The sequence below is a fragment of the Taudactylus pleione genome, unplaced genomic scaffold, assembly GCF_031769625.1.
Source record: "Taudactylus pleione unplaced genomic scaffold, aTauple2 ptg000587l, whole genome shotgun sequence".
NCBI lineage: Eukaryota > Metazoa > Chordata > Amphibia > Anura > Myobatrachidae > Taudactylus > Taudactylus pleione.
In genome coordinates, this window is record NW_028284989.1 from 1,055,144 (window position 1) to 1,074,630 (window position 19,487).

Genomic DNA, 19,487 nt, shown 5'->3' on the forward strand with positions numbered 1-19,487 from the left:
CTGCGATGTGCGCATGCCCAGTGGGCAAACATCGACCCGGTTGCGAGCGATTGCGACCGGGTCTGAATGAGGCCCAATATCCACTGCACAGTATAATGAACGATTACAATGTTGCTATTGTTCATTCGTTAACTATCGTGAAGTGGATATGTCCCTTCAGTCACCGCTGCCCGGCTCCCCACTCCCCTGGCTGTGTGCAGTGCACTGGGAGGGTGGGTGGGCGGACGCAGGGCTGCACAGCGTGACTTCTGTCCTCGCGTCATGCTGCGCAACCCAACCCTCTGCCAGCTGGAGCTCCTGTGCTCCTACCCACACCTCTACAAGGCACGCATTGTGCCGCTCGCTGCCCCGTAAAGCACAGTGGGAGCTGGGTATCTCGGGATTGACGTTTTTTTCAATCCCAGGATTGAAAAAACAACCCTGGATATTGGCCTCCCTACTTTGGAGGTAAATGATGGGAGGCACTCAGAAGCCAGCACAGATCAGCATGTGGTACAACGCTGCAGATAAGTCATGGCACTTGCGTACAGCACGCACTGTTTTCCTATGCACACTTTCCAGATGAAGGAAGCATTAAAAAATTAAAAAACTCAGATTACGGGGTCGGGCTAAGCTCTGTCCCATCAGAAAAAAAATAATCTGCTCCAACGTGTTCATCAATGGCTATGAACCATTGGCTCTAAGCCATCGATGGTAAAAACATTCAACAGCGGTCATAAACCATTGATTATTTCAAATCATCGATGGCCATCCCTACTCATTACGCCATTTTTTTTTCTTCTAGAAGTGAAAGGGAAAGCTGAGCTTTCTAAGATGGAGAATTGCCCTGGTTGGCTCCAGTAAAAGAAATTAAAATATATATTTCAGCATTTTGCCACTGCCAGATACTATATATTTTTACAATGTTAATTTGCAATCACCAATTTTACAATTCATCAATATGCAATAAAGCCTCCTGCTCCTCCGAGCAGTGGGCCCCACGTCTTGCTTGCTCTAGCTAGTCAAGCGGGTTCCTCATCCGGTGCCATCTTCCTAGTGATATTCGCACAAGAGAGCAAAGTCTCTGGCACGGTGCCAAAGTCTGTGCTGTCGCTGCGCAGCGCCATCATTCCAAAGTGGTCACTGGGAGTATGGCACCGCAGAGGTGGAGGGAGGGCTTGCTGGAGCAACACAAGTATACTTTGGTTGCAGGATGTGCGGTGTGGGATATCCCTGAACCTAGGGACCCAAGTGCCTGCCACCTCCCTACCTCCCTTCCTCCCTAATCACTATTTCTTACTCTTGCCCTCAGGACTTTTCCCGTGCTGCTCCCATTCATTTTTCTTTGAAAAGTTTGGGAGACTGGATGAAACGCGTCGGTAACGGCAAATCGCTTTTGCTATATTTTACCATGAAGGCTGCAGTTGTGATTTATACTAAACAAGATCTGGAGACCCCTTCCTGCTGTTCTGACCATAATGTTAGGATCGTAACATCTTCTACTTATAAGTGCCAAAGCTGAGCAGTGTGGAGGGATTACTGAGTGGTTCAGGTGGCTATTTACTTTTTTGATTGTTCCTTCTGCTCTTGTGGAGTGCAGACAGACTTATTGGTGATGGATTGTCCTGCTAAACCTGTATGTGACTGCTTCAGTCTGTGAAATGATAAATGTGTATTTTCCTAAGAGGGAAATTTTTTCAGAGCAGGGTACGGGATAATAACACACAACATTCCGCGGCATTCATGCAGTCATAATAAACTTGCTGGGTGTTGGGAGTGCACGAGTATTACATATAACTGACAGCTGCTACGGGGACGAGGCTGTACTTTGGTTCTCATGGGACCATGGGAGCACCCTTGAGCCATTACCATTCGTTGGCGGAAAACATTGGAACATCGCCATCGAATGGTAAAAACAGTGATGGTCAGCAAACATTGACCATCATTGTCCATCCCTAGAAAATAGACATTTATACACAAGGATAAGTGCTACATATTGCATATTGGTCCAGACAGATTGCAGAGGTTTTTGGTTGGCTGTATGATTCAGTCACTCAGGAAGTTTGTATTTAAAATAGGGTGAATTTACAGTCACACAACTTTAAAAACTGGGACTACTCATGGTGATTGGGGACAATTAGAAACCATGTATGTTCTATACTAGCTGGGATGCTCTGTGTTGCCCGGGTTGAAGAATGGATATTGAAGTACATCTGCAGCCTACATTTTTTTTTGTTTCATTGTCCTGGACTAATAACCCCATTCCATTGATTCTGAAATGGACATTGAAGGGCAGATGTACTAAGCTCTGGAAAGTGATAAAGTTTAGAGTGGTAAACGACCAACCAATCAGCACCCAACTGTCATGCTACAGGCTGTTGAAAGTGTCGGCAGCTGATTGAAAGCAACAGTAGCTGATTGACTGGTCATTTATCACTCTCCACTTTGTCATGGTACAGGCTGTTTGAAAATGACAGAAGCTGATAGTTAGGAGCTGATTGGTTGGTCGTTTATCTCTCTCCACTTTATCACTTTCCAATCAGCTCCTGTCATGGTACAGGCTGTTTGAAAATGACAGGAGCTGATAAAGTGGAGAGTGATAAATGACCAGTCAATCAGCTGCTGTCACTTTCAACAGCCTGTACCATGACAGTTGGGAGCTGATTGGTTGGTTGTTTATCACTCTCCAGTTTATCACTTTCCAGAGCTTAGTACATCTGCCTCTGAGTGATACTCTTGAGTGGCTGCTTGTCTCTCTTGTTGAGCTGCCAAGCGTCATTGTACTTCCTCTGAGGTCTCCCCACATCTTGTCTCTTACTTCTAGCAGCTGAGGAGCTGCGACCCAGACTGGATTGTTTTTTTGGTGGCATGGCTTGTCTGAAACTTAATCTTTGGTTGTTGTGCTTTAACAGTGAAAGGTCTTGAAAAGGAGCACACTTGAAGGCTGAGATGTGAAAAGAACTAAAATTAGTTTGAGTGTGGTATACTAAAGGGAGAAAGCTTTGTCAAGGAATACAGAAGTCTTTCACACCTGAAGAACAATGCAATTTAGGAGTAAATGACCATGCAGACCTGTGTATTCTCTGACTGTTTTGGAATGGGATATATCAGGAGCAGAGTGATTTACAGGACACAAATCTGTATACTGTAGCGTCTCAAATCACTACGGTTTCAGAAATCACTGCAGAACGGAAGTCGCTGCAGAACAGAAATCCTTGGTGAGCAGAAATCTCTGCAGACCAACATTAGACAGTGCAGGTGCAGTGTGACAGTTGATCCTTCCACTCACTGTTCTTCCGTTGGAGCTCTGCCTGCCCCCCACTTGTATATATCAGCCTGTGCCTTCAGATCAATGCAAATTTAGGCACTGAAAGATATCCTTAAGAGAACTTTCGTCATTGACTTTACTAAAATAGTCACACGGTTCCCTTTTGTCATACATTAATGTGTCATACCCCTAAACCTTCTTCCACAAATGCTCTATAGAAAAGTGACAACTGCATCAAAATCCGTCATGTGTTTCTCGATTAGCCAGAACAAACAGACTCCTAGCAGGTGTCTATACTGTGTATAGATATATTTATGTAGTTGATTCCTAGCATTGCCATGATCATTTCTGGAGTGCAAAGCCATCAATAATATATGACAAATGAATTCAATTGAAACCCTAGAGTGATAGACACATGTTCACTGTGCTGTAATTTTGTTGAAAACAAAATCAGTCTCCGCATATGTTCAATTACTTTATATAAACTCTGGTAGATATTGCCAAGTGCTTGAGAAAACATCACATATATTGCATGCTGTTACATTTATTTCGAATTTCAATACAGAGAAGGTAATTTATTTCTAAGCAATATAGATATGTAAGATGTCATTCATTTACAGCGATGTGTTTCTTGACATCAATATGCAATAGAAAGGTGTAATTTTATTTTTGCATGGTGAGAATCGCGTATAGGATTTCACATCTCCTTTAGATGCTTTTGTTATCAGCCCTGTAACCGCTGGTCTCTAGGACCCAGCAGCTGTCCCTGGAGAACTTACCTCCAACATTCTCCTTTTGCACTTGTGCGGCTGCACCGTGCGTGTTTCCACTGTGGCAAGCAAGCGTAAGTGCCCCTGAGTTACAGTACTCCTCCATACTGGGAACACACAAGGCCTAACAGATCCCGTTACCCTGTATCACCACCACTTAACCCTGTTGTCAAATTACAGGGTGTGTGTGTCTGTGACCCCGGCACACTTCAACACCAAGCATACCCTATACGCTTCAGGTTGCATCTGGCATACCATCTGCAGCCTGTACCCATGTTAACCCAGTGTCTTACGCTATCTGCTTCTACATGGTTACTAAACCAGCACCAAGGTTGTCATCTGCTGTGTGGAAGAACCTCCACTCACACCCACTGCGCAACCAGCACCACTGCATACTCTGCCAATACTAATAAATCTATGAAAAACCCTTGACTTTAGTGTAGTCCTGTGCTTTATAGATGGTAGAATGCGAAGGGGACTTCCTGATCATCCATCCACTTCTTCTAAATCCACCTTTTGGCCTTGACCGATACTGATGCTGCTATGATGAACTTTTTGATGGGAGTAGTTTAGGAGAGCCATAATTTCCACAGACAGCTGAGGTGAAGTGGGACATACAGTACCACCCAACATTCTGACAGTCAGGGTGGTGAGACCGCCTCTTCTAATCGGGACTCCTCTGCCTAAATCAGGACAGTTCTGTTAGGAAAAATCATTTGCAAAACATTATCTCAAGGACAATCCATCTATACCTTTTGTAGATTATTTCCAAGGCCCAGTAAATCAAGTCTTGGCACCTCCAGGCCTGCTATTGTGCCCTCTAACCAATCCTTAAGTAAGGTCCTCACAATCTAGACCCTACAACCACTCAAAAGGTCCTTGATTCCAGCTCTTGACACACTGGGATCCTGAAGCCATCCAACATGCCATGCAGCCTCCATCTACACTGTCTTTTTCTAATACCCGCAAATCGTGGCTAGCCTTTTCCTGGCTGCACTCTGAAAACCTTGATACCATCAGTAATGCAGATCAAGATATCAAAGTGTGTCAGCCCTGTGCCCCATTCTACTATGGGCCTACCAAGGTCCTCTCAAACTCCTATCTGGGACACTGCTTCACCATAGACTGACTCATCACCCTGGGCCCACTCATCTTCTTAGTAAGATATCTTGGCCCATACACTATGTATCAACAGCCTCCACACTGTCTGGTCACTGCACCATTTTGGCCTTCACAACCCTATGCTTTCACATACGAATCAAGGCCCATGCAAAACCCAGACCTCGTTTCCATGTAGTTCCCCACCATAAAGTCGCACATATTTATTTATTTATTTTTTAATTTAGGCCACCTCGCCATAAAATAATGAAAAAGAAAAAATCTACATTTTTCCAGGCTCCAACTTAACCTCAGTAACCACTGTGCTCCCAGTTTCTTGGTGGCTCTTTGCTACGATATTATTCTGTAATTTAACACTATCATACTGCTATGAAACTCATCCTGCCAACTGTAACCTATGTTGTGTACACATGACGACAACCTCACCTTGTACATTCACGCATTTAGGTACGTGGCTGCCATACCTGCGCTCCCAGAAAATTAGGGGCATTTTCTGGGAATGCGGGGGGCCAGTGTCTGGTCGCGATGTTGATGTCTCGGGTGTGGATCAAAAGGTCTACAGTAAAAAGGTATACAATGTTTAGGTAGACACCACAAGTTAGACAGGCAATAGGTAGAGAGGGACACAAGGTCGACAGGGTCAATAGATAGACTAAAGGCCGACATGTAAGAAGGTCGACAGGTGCAAATGGTTGACGGGGTCAAAAGGTCAACACAAATTGTAGACACGTGTTTTTATTTTTTAGCCCTGATCTTCACCCTAACTCTCCCCCCTGGTGCCTAACCCTCCGGTATGTGCCTAATCCAAATCCTCCTTCCTGATGCCTAATCCTAATTTTTTAAAAGTTGACAATTTGTATATGTTGACCATCTTGCATGTCGACCTTTAGTGTGTTGACCTATTGAACATGTTGACCTTGTGTCCCTGTTGACCTATTGCCTGTCTAACTTGTGGTGTCTACCTAAACATTGTCTACCTGATGTATTTGGAAGCAGGCATCTGATCTGAGATGCTGGCTGGAGGGGTCTGTTCTTTCAGATGCCTACTGCAGCATTAGCATAAATGCGCACAGCAGCTATTTATTACACTGGTGAAGATGTTCCGAGAAATTCTCTTTTCTGTATGAGGGAGAAGTAGTATGAAAACTCCAGTGACTCTTTTCTGGCTAATACAGAGTATGGCTATACTGTACATCCAAAAAAACAAATCCCTGAAAAAATGATCAAGGTCCTACTCGAAGCTCTCTGTATTTAGAACTAGACAATTAACAACACAAGTAATTAGATATTGAGCAACCTCTCTACTCTGCAGAAATATGTCCAACATCCGATAATTCCTAGGGGTCTGAGAATCTTCAAGAATCTTACATAGGGTTAAGAAAATTAGTGTGAAGGAATTCTGGACAGATGTTCTTAGAATTAATCATCTAAAGTTTAATCAAATTATAGAGGTAATGGCAAGAGCAACTGCTGATAGAGCGAGATCTTCAACAATGTAAACAATTTTTTTTTTTTTTTTTATATTTTAGAACACGGTGAAGACTAAGAGCTTAACAACAAATAAGAAGTTGAAGAAAAAATTTGGATATTTTAATTTCATTTGTATAATGACCAGCATAGAGTAAAAAAAAAAAATTGCCTACATTAAAGAAAAAAAAAACCCTGTAAAACCCATAAGGACAGGATGTTAAATATACAAAAAATCAACTGTATACAATCTTGATGTTGATGAACAAAATACAGTAGTATACATGTGTGGTCTAATACATTTTAAACATTCTGGTCTTCAACCTTCAGCAACCTGTTATCCATTCTACGCAGAAAGCAAATACAGACTTTTTTTTTTTTTTTTAAAGTGGTTGGATAAAACCATATGAAGGTAAGTGAAAATTCAAAAACTTGACAAAATGACCATTCTGAAACATTGAAGTTATTGGCCGATAAATATGAAAAACTAGATGAAAATCCTACATAAAATTTTTATTCTGTTTCCTAAACTATTTAAGGAAACTTGTCACACTCCTCTATGGTTTGGTGTGTTCTTACCGGGTCCAATGATACTGGTCTCCGCTGGCCTCCTCCAATGGGCAGGTGCCTTGCTCTGCCATTTAGGATCAACGCCTGACTTTAAACCTCTGTTTTCCCTGATTTTGTCATGCTAAGGTCTATAGGGGTTGGATGCTTTGTCCATTTTGTACTTGTGGTCATATGACCACCGATATCTGGCTGGTACCAGATTCCAATGGTGCATCCAATTCAAACCACTCTAGTAGCTAGTACCAGTGCCTGAGTATTCGGTTTCATTTCCTGGTCTACAGCTCCTTTATAAGGCCACCTCTATTGTTCTGTCCTTGGTCCTGCGTCTGTGATTCCTGGTCCTGACCAGTGAATAGTCCAGACAATTCTCCATCTGCTCTTATGCATCAATTTCCTCCATCATGATTACCAACTTTTCACTCTACTGTAGGAACCTAGACCGAGAACCATGACCTGCATACTGGATTCAGCTAAACCCAAACATTCTTACAGGGTTCTCTGGTGAAAATGAAAAGTACATTTAATCTCTGCGCCTTTGCTGCTAGTTGGTTGTGCCAAATACATTTTACCCATGTGTTCTTAAGACCAAACTACAAATATTGGAGGCATATATGACCATTAATTTTAATATCTATAGTATAAAGAACCTAAACTGTTAGTTACGGTTATCTCCCCAAGATTCATAAGGACCTATTACACCCATTCAGGAGGACAAATCTATCTGACAGAGAATCTTTAACAAGTAACATCTCAACAATTACTGGTAGTCACACTCCATATACTAGGCAAAAATGGAACAGATTAAGTGGAAAAATAAATATTGTTTTTGTTCCTTCTCTGTGTATTACTCACCAGTAGAGTTTAGAGGCCATTCAACACTCTTTTTAAAATGGGACTACCAATACTCAAAAATATGCTCTTGACAATTTTCTGTTTATATTGGACCATAATTATTTCCTTTTGTATGTTACAGTATACTGTATATTATCAGCCAATGCAATGTAAAACATTGGGCATTCAAGCCCTGTTACCTTAAATAGCCCTGCTGCTTGTTGTCGTTGGGGGCTCCCATAGGGCCACCCAAGATATCCTCAGTCTAGTGTGTTGCCAGTTGGGATGTAGTCGGCATCTCGGTGTGCAGGATGCCGACTGTCTAAATATCAGTCGCCGAAGTCCCAACTGGTTGGGTTCCCGACACCAGTATACCAACCATCGACATCCCAAAGGTATGTATCGGGGTGTTAGGGGGAGGTTAGGGTGTGGTGTTAGGGTTAGGCACTAGGGTGAGTGTTAGGATTAGGGTGCTAGGAGGGGGAGGTTAGGTGTAGGCACTAGGGGGAAGGTTAGGTTTAGGCATTGGGATGGTGCTGTTAGGGTTTGGGTGCTGGAAGTTGGAGGTTAGGCTTAGGCACTAGGGAGGGTGGGGGCGGGTGTTAGGCATCGGGTAGCGTTAGGGAAGGGGTTAGGATAATACCATAACTTTCTATGGGTGTCGGGATGCCACTGTCTGTATTCTGACCAGCGGCATCCCAACAGTCTGGATTTTATGCCCAACACCATCTGTTTGGGTTTTTTTTTTTCTGGAAATTAGGAAAAAAGTTGTACATAGTCAAACATTTTAAGTAAAAAAAAATATATATATTTAGCTAATTTGGGATATATATGAATCATGATTTAATGAATGTATATAATCTCAGCAGGATATTTCACTGAATCTCTCTAACATAAGACTTGAATAGTAGTAATAAAGTTCTGGATTTGAATATATACATTAATGAAGACAATGAATAAAATCATTTCATAAAGCCACTGATGGGAATTGTTGTTTAAGGAAAGACTGTAAGCACAATTACTAAAAGGCATAAAAAATAGTCAGAAGGTTAATTTATATACAGAAAATGTTCAAATTGCTTAATTATGTCAGAATTAAATTATATCAGTAAAAATATATTTTTAGACAATGTTACAAGAATTATAGATTAGAGAAGGCGATGGACCATGGCAAAAAGTGACAGACTACAAGTAAGAAAACTAACAAAAAAAAAAAAATCCAGGCAAGTAGTGGGCTAAAATGTTTTTTTTATTACTCGCTTTACTCAGGAGTATAAGGGAATTCATAAAATCTTGGGCAAACATTGAACTATTTAATGATTTAATACTAAACATTTTTTTTTTAAATAATTCAAAATTAATATTTATAGAAACCCCAAAACTATATATAAATAAATTAAATAAATCCCTAGCTCCTAGTTTGTTAAAATGTAATTAACAATCCAAGTCTATAAGATCTTGGTTACCTTCTAAACTCACTGGAACCTATAGGTCTACTTTTATACAGTGCGTCTTTACATAAATGGAATCACACCTAACGAGTTCATAGCTAATATTATGGGAAGGTCATATGGCAGCAAGCGATTCGTAAATTGCAACACTAATCACCTTGTTATCAATAGTATTAATTAGAACACAAATATGTATGGTTTGCTCTAATGTTCACTAATGAGCAGCTGCAGGAAACTGTTTGTAGCGTTAATGACATTGACCGTATTCTCCCTTTCTACAAATTGCAATCTGTATAAGTGAATATTTGTTTATTTTAAACACTGAAATAAATATATTGATAATATTTTATCTGAACTCTATACATGGGGTATGATGATGACCTGATCGTAACGTTGACCTGCTTGGCACTGTAAGCCGACATTGGCCACGTCCGCATTCATCATATCAACACTTATGAAATGTCGTCATAATTAGAATGTTGATAAAACCTCCCCGGTGGTCTAGTGGTGACTAACCTGGTGTGGCGGCTCCAGGGATGTCGTCAGGATCATTTCCGGATGATCCTGCATGGCTTCTGGTGGTAAGTACCGTTAATCTTAAATCTCCACATGGTACCTGCCAACCCCTACTGCAGCATAACCCTCTCAGTTCCTTACCCTAACCATCCCTACCCGCAGCCTAACCCTCCTCCCTGTGTCTAACCCTAACCACTCCTCCCGCAGCCTAACCACCCCCCGTAACCTAACCATCCCCCTAGTGCCTAACGTTCATCTCCTGCAGTCTTACTCTCCCCCTAGTGCCTAACCCTAACCCCTTTCCGCATCTTTACCCTTCCCATAGTGCCTAACCCTAACCCCTTTCCGTATCTTTACCCTTCCCATAGTGCCTAACCCTAACCCCTTTCCGCATCTTTACCCTTCCCCTAGTGCCTAACCCTAACCCCTTTCCGCATCTTTACCCTTCCCATAGTGCCTAACCTTCCCCTTTCCCTTAGTGCTTAACCCTCCTTTCCCGCAGCCTAACCCAACCCCTTCACTTTTGGTCTGATGTTGACACTTGTAACATGTCCACACCATGCATTGAGTTTATAAATTTCTTTCATCCCCTATAAACGATAACTTTAATTGTTTTTTTTTGGGGGGGGGAGGGGTTACAAACTTTTTTTTTTTTTTTTTTTAAATAAGGGAGCCATTCATTAAACTAGTAACACAGGGGTTATCGCTGATGTCTCCTGGTTACAGTGCGGCTGTATTAATTTCCACACTCCCCATAATTTAGTATAGGGGATGTAGAAATTATCCCATGCATCAAATTATGAAAATTAGATTGTATGTATCTCTCTTCAGAAATGTTGTCATCGCAAAAATGGCAGCTTATCGGTATACATACTTATGGAGAGCAGGAATGATGAATTCCGCCGTTAATTAGGGAGAGCTCCATGCGAGTTCTAAACTAATTATCTCCAAATAAATGTAAGTAATAATGATTAAACCCCATAAAGTGTGAATTAAAACATGCAAGTTTTAGATTTGTGCCATTAACATCTCATAGCAATTAGTGATTTACACTTATTATTAATTGTTGAAATGTCCAGGATTTACTAAAAATGTCATGTTCTAACAAGATTATCTCTGAACCACTACTGTAAAATTATTATAGATATAGATATATAGATAGATAGATGTATAGTGAGATTATAGCGCCAACTTGGTATAAACCCTCCTAAATAATATTTCAGTTATGTGTTTCTTATCTCACACATATATGTACTTTAACCAAATCAAGATGTAAAGCCAGTTATCATGCACTTCCCCAAAAATATGGGTGTCAGCTCCACCAGTAGAAACAATGTATCAGTGGTAATCTGCTACATATATAAAAAATGTAACTATTGGAACTGGAATAGAGCGCCTTGTGTGCTTTATATACCCTTATATATACAAAAAAAACGGTATTAAAGTCCCTAGTGGACTGTACAAAAAGTGCTTTAGTGCAAGAAATAATTCATTAGGGGATATCTCTTTTAAATATGCCCAATATATGTTACATGTTGACACTAATATTGTTTCCATTATGCCATACAGGAAACACTAAACAAATTGCTACTTCCAGGATCAAAGAATTTAATAGCAGACAGAAAGGAGTAGGAAGATGGCCGTGGAGACAGCAATTGCCAGGAGTAGCAAGATGGCCACGGGTGGAGACACCACTGAGAGCACTAAGATGGATGCCAGTTCCAATAGATATATATATATATATATATATATATTATATATACTACACTGCTGATTAGAATATACTGTAAAGAATGGGCTTTCTGTCTGTGGCAGCATTCTGTAAATACGTGGATCCATACAAACTGCTGGAAGCCAGCCTGAGCGGATGTTCCTTTCGGAGATCCTGATCCTTCCAGGGTTTAAGGCTTTGTTGCTATACTGCTCCATATATGAGAGTAGCTGATCACTATGCCCATCTAAAGAGACCAAATAAATGTTATTACGCTATATGTACTTTTCTTTTTTTTTTCCCCGTCTTTTCTTGAATGGCCATGGAGTCACTCAAGCCAGCCGCCGCAGATGAATAATAGAGACCAAGAAAGCTCCATCAGCCCCCAAACGGCGGATACTCCTCCGTTTCGAGAAACTAAGGCCGTAGCTGCTCCCTCCCCACCCTGAACCGGCAGCAGACTATCAACCACTGACCGTCTGCTGCCAGACTGCATGCGTGATTGTAGACCCGTTCTGCATATACGCAGCTTCCTGAACACTGCTCAGTCAGGCCTAAAGTGTGCCTGGAAGGTGCAAAAGGGTTCCATGAATAATATAGAAGATGGAGGCGAGGTTTCCAGGGCCGTAACTAGGGTAGTGCGACCAGTCCCATGGCACCGGGCACCGCAGGACAGGGGGCGCTGTTCGGATCTGTCTATTATCATTCTCATTTGTAGCTTCCTCTTATTTCATCCCCAGCATCTTCTGGCCTCCCCGATCTCTTCCCTGGCCCTTCCCCATGAGGTCATAGCCCCTTTTTTCAGGTGCATTTCTTATTTCCCTATTTTTGAAAAATAATAGGGTGGGGGGCGACTATGCTCTTTCTGGCACAGGGCACCAAAAAGTCTCGTTACGGTTCTGGAGGTTTCTACCTCTTCTGTAAGGGGAGAGAAACTCTCTAAATTGATCCCCCACCTTCAAAAAAAAAAAAGCCATCTCCTCCCATATATCTAATTTATTGATAATCACAAACACTTTTTGCATAAGCGTGCATTCATCAGCCTAGATTGCATTAAACAATACACCTGCCTGCACAGCTGCAGTCAGACACCGCCATATTCATATGTCAAGTCTGTGGGGTAGATTTGCTAAAGTGAGTTTTTAGAAGTGGAGATGTTGCCCATAGCAACCAATCAGATTGTACTTAACATTTAACTAGCACCTTCTAGAAGTTAATAGCTAGAATCTGGTTGATATGGGCAACATCTCCACTTCTAAAAACTCTCACATTAGTAAATATACCCCCATGAGCTTTGTTTGCATAAAGCATGCCTACATTTTTTTTTTCTGTCCTTTTTCCCTGGGAAGTGTGCAGGGTTCAGGGGGGTTGACGATGCTCTCCCAGGAGTCCCAGCAATAGCATTCATCAGTCTCCCGGACAGTCTGGCAGTGTAGGCAAGTATGGCATAAAATAGAGCATGAATGGTTCACATGGGCATATCTATAATGGGTGCAGGGTGTGCTTTGCACATGGGCCCCTGGGTCCAGGAGGCCCTCACCACACATCCTGCACTCATTCACAATACTCACCTCTCTGGAGATCTGCATCAAGATACCATGTGAAGCAGGTGACATGTTTCCGGAGATGTGCACTACCGCAATCGCAGGGAAAATTGCGCACGCGCTATTTTCACAGGGATCTGTGCATGTGCCGCAGACCCTGGCATTGTGCCAGAGTCTACTGAGGAAATTCTCTGGAGGCATGGGGGGTGGAGCCCGCACGGAGGCTGCAGACTCCTCTCTCTCTCTCTTGATTTGCCCCTGATGGTACATGCACTGTGACTCTTTCCTAAATTACATTTATTTCTGCTACTGTATGTTTTTCCGCAACGCGACTACATCATTATGCTAATGCCACAGCCGATGGGATTCATACAGAGATGGCCACCTGCCGCTACACCGCCACTGTGCGCATTAAGACGCACCATCGGTTGCACCATTAGAGAATGCATCAGCCCTGTGGCAGGGGATGTAGTTGGGAAGACGGTGGTTTTAAATACCGACCGTTGACTTCCCGACTGTGAAATCCTGGCAAGGGACTAAGATAAGCGTTGAAATCCCGAGGCCCATGCCGTAATCCCGAATGTAGCCCTTAGCCGCAGGTGGGGGGGGAGGAGGCTAGGTTTAGGGACTCCCGGGGGGGACTTAGGGCTAGACAACTCCCCCAGGGAGGGTTAGGCTAGGCGGAGAGGGGTTAGGGTTAGCACCACGGGGGAGGGGGGTGTTTAGGATTATGCACCCCACCCCTCCAACCAGTTAGGATTAGGGAGGGGGGGTGGCTAGGTTTAGTCACCCCTGGGGGGAGGTTAGGGTTAGGAACTAGGGGGGTAGGTTATGGTTAGGCACCACTAAGGGAGGGTTAGGGAGGGGGGGAGAGGGTTAGGGATAGCCTACTTACCTCCCCTGTCAGGATCTGCATCTGTCGGCATCGGGATTTCAACTGCCAGGCTGACATCCGGCGCTATTACATAACCAACCCCTGTGGCATGTGCAATTTCTCCGTCTGGGCACTGCCACTTGTGTCCGTGCAACTGCACCTTAAGATGCAGTCTCTGACCATGACCCGTCCACGATCCCCCTGCGTCTGGCTGTCTCCACTTGTTCTCTTTAGAAGGTTTGATCATTTTGCCCTAAAACGCAGTCTTAATTTGCCGCAGATTCACCTTTAAATGCAGAAGTTTATTAGCATCAGGAAAGCGCATTTCTATTCAGCTACTACAGAATAATAAAGCGAAAACTTTCAAACTTCTTTGATTTTCTAAAATTTCATCTTGAACATACTGTTCTACTCCATGGAGTGTACTAATAACATAATTTCAGAGAAAAGCCAAAGACTCGGAAGAATTGGTGCCAAGAATCTTAAATTTGGAAAATGAGAATGTTACCTCTAAGGATTTACCTGCATATTGGCAATTTTTGAGTTTATTTATTGTGATTTTTTTTTTTTCATTTTTTTTTTACTTTTTACATAAACTTTTAATTTCTTTACTTTTACATTGTGTATAAAAAAAGAACCAAAATGCCTGCAATGATTCTCATGGCTACCAAATGGATTTGTGTTCAAGAAGTCTCAGACCTCTTGGATACCAAATGACTTTTGAAGATGTGCCCTTTCATCCTCTTCTTCCACATGAAAATAACTAGAATAATGAAGAGGACTCTAGTCTCAAAATATTTCCTGGCTTGTGCTGTGTGTCCGGAAATACATGTAATACTGTTTTTGTTCTATCTTAGGAAAGACCATTGTGTGCAGGACGGTGGAAGTTATTTAATGATGCCATATTGGGTCTTCATCCAGATTTGCACTCGCCTCTTCTAATGTAACGTTCCTGTTTATCTGGTGGGTGGTGGTGGTGGTCAAAAAACAAGGGAGGGGTAAGCAAAGCATATGGAGTGATGAGGGGGCACAGTGGCTCCATTGGGCAGTTTTAGGGCAGACAGGGCTGCCCATAAAGAGGGACTTTGGTAATAATCATTATGTGACATACTATAGGAGAAGTTGGCTTTTTAGTTTTCTTGCACTTAGTTATATAGAGGAAACAATAGTGAAAAATAGTTTCTAGCTTACCCTAGGATTTCCCACTATAGTACGGTTATGTGGTTTTAATGGTCTGAGCGCAGTTTATATTGCGTATAGATCCCCTCTATATATCGATGCTGGTAATTAGACATGTATCTAATACATTGGATCCTGCTATGTTATGTATTTATATTGTGCTAAGCTTTACACACAATGCTGGTCTGTTTACAGGATGATCGCCAGGCAGCATCATCCGGTGCATGCGCAGGAGTGTGATGGTCACCGGGTCTGTGGCGATGTGCTTATTAAGAATCCTTTTGTATAGTGGTGATTACTGTGTAAGGTAAGATTTGTTTTTATGTTCACCCTGGTGATAGTTTAAATTAAAACTGAAACATCAGATCTCCCTTTATTTAGTATAATATACTGTGTCTTATTGTGAGCTAAAGAGAAAATTGCACTTTACATTGTTTAATTGGGAACTTTGGTGTAAAAGAGAGCGGACTGCAAAGTCTTTATAAATCTAAATGTAACCACTGACAAGTGGGTGGAGAAACGCGTAAGGGATCGGATCTATAAAGCAGTTTATGCTGCTAATGTTAATGCCATCCTAAAAGGATTGAAGTCTATGGAAATGTAAAATCTAGTGAACTGGGTCCTGTACACACATTCATCTATTTTACATTAAAGAGGAAGGTAATCTGTACTTGAACACTATGGGGTTGATTCAAGTAGACTCTGCCTGCAAGTCCATTCAAGTAAGTGTGATGTTATGTCGTGCTTATTGTAGATCCAGATTTTGCCGATTGTTGTTTTTGTGCCTTATAGGGCTGCATGCATAACAATCTGTGCGTTTGGGGTGAGATCGAACCACGCACGGGGTGAGATGAAGGGCCATTGGCTGCATTCCCATGCCTTTGCAACAGCGACTAGTCCCCCTCATGGCTAATTGAATTGACTGTTACTGATTTAGAGTTGGAGACAATACCTTTTGAAGATGGATCTGGAGATTTGTAACACGTCATATATTCTGTAGCCAAACTTTCGCTTCTATGGATGACGGAATAGTTGGCAACTCGGGCTGATTGAGTAGTCGGACTGATCTCTGTGCACGAATGCTAAAACCGGTCTATGCTGAGTTCAAATAATTTTGTGCACTGATGCACCGAGATTATGCTAAGGCGCGGTGCTGTCACATACATGTGTATAACTTGGGAAACAGTTGAATAACTGCAGCTAGTTCCATGGATGCAACGCGGATTAGTCCGTTTACTTAACCATGCTGGCTTGTGCCTTCTCTGTCTTAAAATGAATCTATATGATTTGGTTGATCTAGTTAACAATAGAGCTGAACTAAATTGATAAGGTTCCATCTGCTTTTAAATACATGGACAGCTCATGGGACAATGAACCTCCAATGTAGAGACCTATTTCCGAATTCAACTTCTATGGGGTTTGCTCCTTTTGTAATCTCGCTTCTGTTTATCTAATTGGTACATGCAATCCTTCCATTAATTACCAATTATAAGTTGGAACCTTTTTATTTTTGTTTTATGTGTATATTATTATGTATGCAATATGTGTCGTTTTATTGTAATTGTGTACATTTTTTTAATTGTCATTATTAAAATATTATAGTGGAAAATTGGATGAAAATTTGCACTTCCTTCGTGTTTCTAAAGTCCTCATTATAGTGAAGGAAATTAGCAGCAATTTCTATACTGGTAGAAGCAGCAGTGTTTTTTTTTTTTTCTAGCACCTGTTTTTATTTAGCAGCTGTTGGGCACATAGTTTATTTATAATTACTCTTACATTTATTACTAGTATTTTGACCTGTCATTTGCCAGGTTGCTATGGTGTGGAAATTTTTGTTTCCTTTTAATTTTCTCCACCTTCTCATCTCTCCCTGCTCCTCCTGTTTTCTCCTGTGCTTCCCCCTTTCCTCCCATCTGCTTCTGTTCTTCCCCCTGTTCCTCCCATCTCCCATGTCCTCCCCCCCCCCCCTTACCTCCAGTGTTCCCTCTCCTTACTACTCTCCTCCTGTCTCACCTTATTCTTCTCCATGTTTCTCCTGTCTTCCCCTGTGGTGCTGGCCATTCAGGACCCCCTTCCCTACCGGCAGTGGTGGTGGGGCGTCAGTTGGTGCTGTTTGGGACCTTCCTTTTCTTATGGCATAAATATGGTCATTCTTCAAGCTTTTATGTCATTTTGCTGTTTTTAGGTTAATTCATTTCTATTCGTTTTCTGGTCCTTCAGCTGATTTGAAATGGCTAAAAGTAGAAGAAAAGGTTAGCTGCACTCTAAGAAAAAAATGCTAAAGAATGATGGCGCTTATGGTGACTGTATTCATTTCACCTTGACCAACTGTAAATTACATAATAACTGAAATCTTAATGTTTTAAAGCATTATGGTTTGATTAAATTTTTTTACCAAGACTTTAGAACCACACTATGTAGAAATAAATCGGTATTAAAACACTTTAGAATTATCGTGTCAGAATTTTTTTATTTTATTTTTTAAAATTAATGTAGTATTAAACACAATTGTATCTTACAAATGTCCCTGTTGTGAACAATCAGGCTTTTACTCCAGGGGGTAGCAGCACTGGGCACAGAAATGCCTAGAATTAGCTCTGGTGGTCCTGTACTATACTATACTGTGGCACCATTAGGACATGCACCTAGTTGTAGCTGTATTCAGATCACCTCTTCCATTTGAACAGAAATCCGATGTCCTGGAATCGCACCCTGCGGCTAGTAGACGTGCTGTTCGGAATATCCAAATGTCGCTATTGGCACGCGCCTATCAATGTGCAGAGAATCCGGGCAGCTCTGCACTTTCACTGTTCATTCGTGGGCGGCACAGGGCAGCAGTGACCCCTTCTCCAGTGCTGAAAGGTGACAGGTTTACTAGTAAGCACAGTACAGACAAGCAGTTACAGTGTTCCAGTAAAGTATATTTAAAATTGGAGTAAGATGCACAGACCAGCAGCCTGCACAGCAGGAATACGCTATAGTGCAGAGTGTAATGATATATGTATAGTCCAAGCACAGTTCAGGGCCTGCTACATATGCAGTAAATGTAGGGGCACAAAGATGGGGACTGATTATTTGGACCTGGGCTTGTCTACTGGACCAGGTGGGAGCCTGGGCTTGTCTGGTGAAGCTGGTGGGGACACAGGTCAGCCATGGTGGCTTAAGATGGACCCACCCTTGGCTAATCATCTTAGGGCCTGATTCCGCAAGCAACGCAAGTGAGAGAACGCACAGTGCGAGCCGGTTTGCGATCTGTGCATGCATCACATTGCATGTGCGCGAACAGGTTGCTGAGGTCGGTAAGGCTACTCTCGGAGTACTCAGGGACCTTCGATGTCGATTGATGGGAAGTGCCGTTTGTGGGTGGTGACGAGGGTGGTCGACTGAACGCAGGCGTGCCTGTGCGTTCGCTCACCATTACATTGGCGTGCATAAATTGATCTCAGCGGCGCCACACGCATCTGGGCGCCTCTCTGCGTGCAGGAATCTCAAGTCCTGCGGCAGGGTCAGGTCTACCCTTAGCTTACACGCAACTTCAAGGGCACTCGATGTTTACGCTGTCAATCACGGCATAGTTGGGGGCGGCTTTATGTTTTGCTGGGTGTCTGCTTTGTGCTGCGGTCAATTTCCATTTGAAGCTAATGTCTGAATATGATTGTGATCCATATCTTCTTGCCGGGTTGGGTATGAAATCCTGGCTGTCGGGATGCCTATGGTCAGAATACTGACAGCCAGAATCCCGACACCCATAGGAACTAACGGTAAGTGTTTTCCTAACCCTCCCTCCTCGGCAGAGCCGTAACTAGACTTTTTGGTGCCCTGTGCCAGAAAGAGCATTGGCACCCCCTTATTTTTCAAAGGGACATAATGCACCCAAAAAAGGGCCATGGCTTCATGGGGAAGGGCCAGGGAAGAGATAGGGGAGGCCAGGAGATGCTGGGCATGAAATAAGAGGAAGCTACAAGCAAGAATGATAATAAACTGAAATTTGACAGGCCCAAACAGCGTCCCCTGACCTGTGGTGCCCTGTGCGATGGCACCAGCCGCACTACCCTAGCTACGGCCCTGCTCCTCGGTGCCTAACCCCCCCCCCTCAGTGCCTAACCTCCCCGGACCCTAAACCTAACACCCCGAAACTTGCCTAGGGATGCCGGCAGTCTGGATACTGGTGCCGGGATTCCCACCTGTCGGGATTTCGGCACCAGTAA

At 42.7% G+C, this 19,487-nt stretch overlaps 1 long non-coding RNA gene across 6 annotated transcripts in view; it reads left to right on the forward strand.

Annotated features, from left to right (window-relative positions):
* Positions 1-17,679, forward strand: part of LOC148481241 (uncharacterized) — a 72,741-nt gene extending 55,062 nt beyond the window's left edge. For 2 of the 6 annotated variants that reach the window (XR_015871926.1, XR_015871928.1), the window contains 4 exons: positions 6,666-7,015; positions 14,958-15,043; positions 15,475-15,586; positions 16,072-17,679. This is a non-coding gene — a long non-coding RNA (uncharacterized LOC148481241). Of the gene's footprint in view, positions 1-6,665; positions 7,016-14,957; positions 15,064-15,474; positions 15,587-16,071 lie in introns of all 6 variants that reach the window. The other 4 variants (XR_015871929.1, XR_015871930.1, XR_015871927.1 and 1 more) reach the window with 3 other exon arrangements.
* The last annotated feature ends 1,808 nt before the right edge of the window (positions 17,680-19,487 follow it).